General features: G+C 42.3%; 1 long non-coding RNA gene across 1 annotated transcript; it reads left to right on the top strand.

Annotated features, from left to right (window-relative positions):
- Nucleotides 1-223: 223 nt before the first annotated feature.
- On the top strand, nt 224-832 carry LOC136194487 (uncharacterized). Its single transcript, XR_010671651.1, has 3 exons — nt 224-332; nt 380-461; nt 521-832. It is a non-coding gene; the product is annotated as an uncharacterized lncRNA (long non-coding RNA).
- The last annotated feature ends 6,495 nt before the right edge of the window (nt 833-7,327 follow it).

The following is a 7,327-nucleotide window of genomic DNA, read 5'->3' as shown; positions in this document are numbered from 1 at the left end:
AATAAGAAAAAATGAATGGAGAGTATGAGTCAGAAACTGCATAAAAACATAGTTAAGTGTAAACGTTTTACGTATATATAACAATTAAACAATTAGGTAGGTGGGCTGAAGGCATAGATAGGCGTGGATATAAAGAAGTCAGAATTGGATGCTGTTTGATATTAACATGAGCATTTTTCATCTCACGCATTACTCAATGAACCCCTTGGCAGCTCTGAGACGATAGAACGATAAATTACGTTCCAAGACGTTGTAGCAACTTCGATTAGACGAGGCGAATTCACGATGACGCTTCCGAACGACGAAAACTCGATATAACGACGTGAAAACCGGTAAAAACGATTCTGCTGTCGAATTCCGACGTGAACTAACAAAATAGGTGTTTCAAGAACGAAGACGACGTGTTTCGAAACGATATCCGAAGCGACGGGGCGTTTGCGAGTCGCAAAAAGGTGAAAAAGGTATAGAAGGATGAAGAGGATGAACATTTCCTGTTTACGATGCGGTTTCCTGTGCGAAGATGACGTATTTAGACTTCCGAAAGAAGGAGATTAAATTCCGAATGATAGATAATGTAGATAATTGAATAGGCTCCGCCTTGATTTCTCTTTTTAGATGCCAATTTGAATAGATGACTTGAGCAATAACGGATTGGAAAAAACTCTTCAAAATCACTCTTGAACCGTATACGCACCCCCAGCGTGTTTCTCAAAAGGAAGCCGGCCAAATTGCGCAACCCCACTTCTGTCCAAAATCTGGCGCAGCCGGTCTTGACGCTCTTGATTTTCATCCTAGGAAATTCGTCTGCCGTCTCTTCGTATAGTTTTGTCAACGGTGTTTTTAGGTTTTTAATTCTTTCAAAAACACATCAACTTGTGCCAAAAAAAGGTCAACGTTTTACCTTTTCTTCAGCAAAGACATCGCCTGCCGTCTTGGCGACGCCGACAAAGGAACGTTGCTACTTAGGCCGCCACGTTCAACAAGTGTTACAAAAAAAGCCTAAATATCAATCTAACGACAAATTATCGCCTACCGTCAAAGCGCTTCGATTTGACTACCTCTCTCAAAAGTCATTAAATTGAAAGCAAAAAAGATGTTGCTGCTTCTTTCGCGTGGCCTTTTCTCCGGACAGATAAAGTTTGATTATCCCTGCATAAAAAATTAAAATAAGATCTTTTAAATCTTCCATTTTGCTTCTCACCCATGATCATCTCCATCTCTTTACATAGACTTTTTTCTAAGTACTAAATGTTGAACTGCTACAGAATAATTTTTTGGGGTTATTCGAATGCGAATTTTATTATCTTCTTTGCGAGATCTGCAATACGCGGTAGCACATTACATTTTTCGTTTCTCAAGAGCTTCCAACTGGAGGCGAAGGCAGTGTCGTTGCCGTCACATTTTTCCTGTATCTTTTTAAATGATGTAATGTCTCGAAATTGAATTCTAAAAATTAATTTTTCTGAATTTGCTTAAAATAACATTAGGTACTAAATGTTGAACTGCTACAGAATAATTTTTTGGGTTATTCAAATGCGAATTTTATTATCTTCTTTGCGAGATCTGCAATACACGGTAGCACATTACATTTTTCGTTTCTTAAGAGCCTCCAACTGGAGGCGAAGGCAGTGTCGTTGCCGTCACATTTTTCCTGTAGGTTTTTAATTGATGTAATGTCACGAAATTAAATTCTAAAAATAATTTTTTCTGAATTTGCTCAAAATAACATTAAAATGTATTACTTTTGATCGATTATAGCTATAATTCTTTTTGCCTGAACATCGTGCCCGTTTCTTATAATTTTTTTCTCACTTTTAGCTTAACGACTGCCAAATACAAACGCCAATCAACTTGACAGCGAAGATGGCAAGAATAACAGCGTTCCTTCAGATGCTATGTGTAGCTGTTCAAGCAAACTTAAAGGTTTGTCTTGTAAAAAATAGGTAAAACTAATGAAATCATATTGTGTCCTTCTTACCTTTAGAAAATTGCCCAACTCAATGACTAAAAGAAAAAGTGATTGAAATTATATTATTAAGGTGTATTGTGGGGGCTCAACTGCAAAACGTCGGATCACTAAATAATATGTCTTTCATAGAAGCATAATCTTACTGGAATAAATCTTGAGGATTTTTAACCCTTTAAGCAATTTCCAACTTCTGTTCGAGAGTTTTGTTGCGTTCTGGCTGCGCTCGAAAGTGACGACGTCCGCTGAATGAATCGAGAACGTTTGTCGCCTTCGCGTGTCGAGGAAATAGCGTAATCGCATTGCGTCAACAAATCAGAACGGCGTATGTTCTCCTCGACACGTAAATGGATAGTCGCACAAGGCGACGAATGTTTTCGACTCATTTCTGCGGGCGTCGTAAAGTGGGGTCTCTTTCGAGGCACTTTGGTGGCCGTTAAGGCCAAAAAAGTTGCGTAGCGTGCGCGCCACCACGCCAACGTTTAGCACGCTGGAAAGGGTTCAGGGCTACAAGGTCGTTTGACCCGACCGTTTCCCTGGGTCACGTGGCAGATTTTGCAAAATATTGCTTGTTAGATGAAGGAATCAGAACTAGAAAATAAAAAACTTAATTAAGAAGCAAATGAAGGTGACAATTATTGGGTTACTCTAATAATAGTAACTAATAGTAACTATTTGCCAATGTTGCTTTTTAGACAATGATGAGAAAAAAGTATAAGATATAGAAATTGAGAATTGAAGCCACGAATTGAGCAAATGAAGTAAGTAACAAAAATTCGATTATTCAAATTATAGACATTATGAATGTTTCTTTCTTCTTAGATGACCAAAGTTAATTTGATTCTACGCTATGAATGCGTAATTGGTTTTACTCTCACCTATAGAAGAATTACCACCATCACCAACTGATGTTGGTGGTGCCTTCAGGGTATGATTCTATCTAAATTTAATATCAATTTATCGTCAAAGCAAGGGAAGAGCTTTAGCGAAGCTGCGCGCGAAGAACGTATCGCGAAACAAACGGGGGCGGCCATGTTTTGTCCAAGATGGCGACGCGCATTAAAGTGATGTGGAGATACTACTATTATTGAAGGTTTTCACTAAGGAAAGCAACATATTCGCGTTCTTTGGCTTCAAACAGCTTCTACGGTTCGACACTAGTTCTTCTTTTTTCGAAATTAGCCTCTCCGAAAGGACGGAGCTAGCAGGAATGCGCAAGTAGTGCCTAGCAGATTCTACGACGTTTGGGTAAAGCTTTTCGTTTTCCCTCCACCATTTATAGGGCAATCTTTTCTCGATATCACTTCCTCGTGAAGAAATTTCTGCATTTCAACTATAGTCGAGGTCAGCTCGGGGGTTCATCCTTGTGCCGCTACTTTGTCGTGAAATCTAGACCAAAGTGAAGTTGAACTTCCTTCTGCATTTCTTTCTGCTCGTCTTGAATTTTGCAACGGTTCGGCCTAGCTGCCATTTCGCGCACGACCCAGTTCTCCGCTTTCTTTGCGGCAGCGCTATCGTCAAATCCTATCTTTTTCATTCTTGCGTCTAGCAGAGCCGCCATTGCAAGTAAATGAGCTTGCTCAATTGTTGTACATAAATCGGCGCAGAAGCTGGCACGAAAGTGCCTCTGATAGACTGTCAGAGGAATCTGATACGAGACACTGCAGTAGCTTCGCTATGGAGATCATTAGCGAGATTGTGGGGTTCTTCTGAGCCGACGCTTCTCGTGCTGCTTCCTCATACGGCTTTAGCACACTGATAGCAGACGATAAGACGGAGGCGTCTCCAGGAGAGAGACACACTTCTGGATGACTGATGCTCAACAACGTAGAGACAGCTTCATGTTGGTCGCACATTCTCTCTAACATGTAGTAAGTAGAATTCCTGCGAGTGTCCACCTCCTGAACAAATTTTGTTTAGGCAACTGAAGCTGGCCTTGAGCAATTTCAGTTTTTCGGTAGCTTTGACGCTGTGGTGAAAGTGAGCCACGATTTTCTTCCATTTCTTTTCAGCCCCGATGTTTCACCAAAATTCTTCATCGCTTCCATCACGACTAGATCGAGCGTGTGGGCAAAGCAAACCCACTTCAATGCTCCAACTGCTTTACGTATGTTTGCAGCGTTATCTGTGACAAATGCGTCGACCTTTTCTTTTTTATGTCCCGCGCTTCAGTAACGTTTACAAACCCAGCGGCGACGTTTTCCGAAGTGTGATCAATAGAGAAATCGATAGTCTCGAGAACGTACGAGCGAAGGTTCCAGTCACGGTCCATGTAGTGACAGGTTATAGATAAATACTCTTGGGTAGCACGCGACGTCCAGATGTCGCATGTAAGTGCCACCAAGGAAACCAACCGAAAGATCACTTTTGATTCTCTGGACCACGTTTGCGTACATTTTTGGGAGTCGCGCTTCTATCACAGTTTGGCGGCTCGGGTCAGCTAACGCTTTGATTGGTTGGAAATTTTTCGCAAACCGGTTTCAATACCGGTTTGACGCGTTTTCCTGGCGGCAGTCGATTCAGCAATTTATTTCTGGCAATGAAATGATGCAAGATAATGAGATTCATGCTGCTCGCGTGACGTCATGGCGTTCAAGATTGCAGAGAAAGCCTCGCGATCGCCTTTCTTCTTCTTTTTGGCATCGTTTGTCGTTTCGCGACGCCGGCTTAGCGTAGATTATCCAAGAAAGAACCCGACGTGTACGATAGACTAGCACGTTCGCTGAGAAAAATGGCTATCCGCGAGGACCGTTATCGAAATGACTCCTACGTGACTACGCAGTTAAATCTAAAAGGCTCTAGCGCCTAATCTGCAGCGATTAATGCTTTTTTGGAGCGTAGGTTCGCTGCATAAAAACCCGCATGGGCGAAAACGGACAATGGCGTCCTCCAATCGACCACAGGATGAGCAAATATGCGAAGCAAACGGCAAACAAAGCGAAAAGAAGACGAAAAAGTAAGCTAGAGTTCATGCAGAGTACAAATCGAGTTTTTCCGAAGGGGGTGTGTCTTGTGGGTCAATACGTCATCTTTGGCTTTTGAACAGCATCAGTTTGAGAAACGGGCCAGCCTCACGTGTGCAGTCAAAATATCCGTAGTCAGTAGGTAGTCAATCACTGAAATTAGCGATACAATATTATTAAAATAATAATTAATCTTATAGGTTTTCTGGACACATCTTCTGCCTTAGAGGACACAGACGTATGTACAAGGAGAATCCTCCCGGAAAACTCATCAGTTGTTATCAGATATTGGAAAAGTCAGCTCAAAGCTGATCGACTGAAGGCATTTCAGACAAGAATTTTTTAATATATTTCGTTTTTTCCTTTTCCTGCATATTAAAATAAACAACTAGAAAAGGAAGCCTAAGGCTACATCGTAATTATTACGTTCTTAGTTTTTTCATGCAGCAAAGGTCATCATATCTATGACGCTACAATAACCAGCTAGCAAAAATGCCAGTGTGTATATAGAAGGCGGTATTTATTCCACCAAATTCAGTATTCGAATTTTCTTTTTTGGACGTAACCGGAAATGACAATATTTGGTGAGGGTAATGCCGCACACACGGAACACTGGTCAAAGGACTTTCCCATGTAATCAAATCGTTCTGCTGCCGAACTATCATTATTCCGAAGCAGCGTGTCATCCCATTGGTCGGCCGTTCGATGCCTCGCGCAACAAGCGAGAGAGCATCGCACACAAAATTTCATTCTCTCGCGAGCGCGTGTCCGGACTCATTCGACTGGACGACGTGGTGAAGCCACACCGCGCATCGCGGTAAGTCCTGCTAGAGTGCTCGCGTGCAATTTCAGCCTCCCTTTGTGCAGATCGCGCGAGAGAACGCGCGCGAGGCACGCACGAAGCACGCGTCTCTCCAACGCCGAAACGGTAAGCCAATCGCGTCTGTTCGCTATGCAGGCGTCGAATTCCCCTTCCAGATCGTTCGCACGTGCGTAGACGCGTAGAACGCTCGACGACACGACGCGCCGACGAAGAGAACGAAGATCGAAGAGCTCAAAGTAAGTGGAGGAATTTTTAGGTCCTTTTTTCGCTCGCTGATACCTCGGATCGAGAACGAATCGTCGATCATTAACGACTGATGAGGGTTGCATGTCGACTGCTATCATACGAAGCAGAGCGTCGTTGATATCCGGATTTCTGTCGTGCCGACTTTTTCGAATACTTCTCAGAAGCTCTAATAGAACCACCTCTTCCATTGTAGACCGCTTACTTTGTTTTGACTTTTTGCTCCGGCGTTGTCTTTGTTAAATTTTGTGTTAGCTTCAGCGTCGGAAAAATCGGTCGTATGTTGCACCTTTAGATGCTGAGAACAAGAACAAGCTCGTGAATGACAGGCACTATACAGTCTGTACTACTAAAACCTCAACCTTGAAGAGATTCGTGTACCGAGCAAATGTGCAGTGAGCAGCGTTGCTCTGCTGTAGCTACGAAAAGTGGTTCCAAACTGCGGTTCTTGGTTTTTATGCGGCTCGGGAAGGCCCAGCATTACAGTCATCAGCCATTTTGTTATTGCGTCAGAGAGACTACTAAGACTAGCGTGTGTGGGCAATTCTCTTCGGAAATGAAGTTGAAAAGCCGTTAACACGTCACGTGCGTGGAAGATGATCAATACATCAAACAGCGATTCGCAGGCGCAATGTATTTTTAAAACTGTCCTGGGACAAAAATTGTCCTGGGACATTTTTTAAAAATTGTTTAGGGCCAAAAATTGTCCTATGACACTCCTTCGTGGTTCAAGAATCATCATTCCTCCCAGCCTCCGACAAAAGACGCTGGAGAGCCTTCACTCGGGTCGCATAGGGATCGTCAAATGCAGATCTCGTGCCCAAGAATCAGTGTGGTGGCCAGGCTTGTCCGACGAAATCAGCCGCATGGTTAATGATTGCGAAGTGTGGCTGAAGGAAAAGCCGAATCTGGTCGAGCCCATGATACCGTAGCAAAAAAACAAGCAAAAAAACAATTATTCGAATCTTGAAACACCATTTCAAACACAAACACAACGTAGTCTCAATCAAAAAATGTATGCAATTTTTGAAAAAAATTTTTAACCTCCAAAATTGTTTTTTTTTTAAGTGGCCTTTCATTGTATCCCAAAGTCCTCTCATCGTAGAATAGGGTACCTCCATAATCTCATAAAGACGTTTTCTTGTTTTTGTTCCTCGATTTTCAAGTCTAAAATATGCCTAAATTTGCGTACACAATGACAGATAAATTAATTTATTACTTCACTTGAAGTAGACGCTTGAACGTCAATAATGTATTGCTGCTAATTGAAGGTAGCTCTGCTGCTATGTGAAAAAGCTCGGCCAAAATGCAAGAAATATGTAGAACTTGACA

Source organism: Oscarella lobularis, chromosome 13 (genome assembly GCF_947507565.1).
Source record: "Oscarella lobularis chromosome 13, ooOscLobu1.1, whole genome shotgun sequence".
NCBI classification, from domain to species: Eukaryota; Metazoa; Porifera; class Homoscleromorpha; order Homosclerophorida; family Oscarellidae; genus Oscarella; species Oscarella lobularis.
The sequence above is the reverse complement of the archived record's forward strand: the minus strand, read 5'-3'. Positions and strand labels throughout refer to the sequence as shown.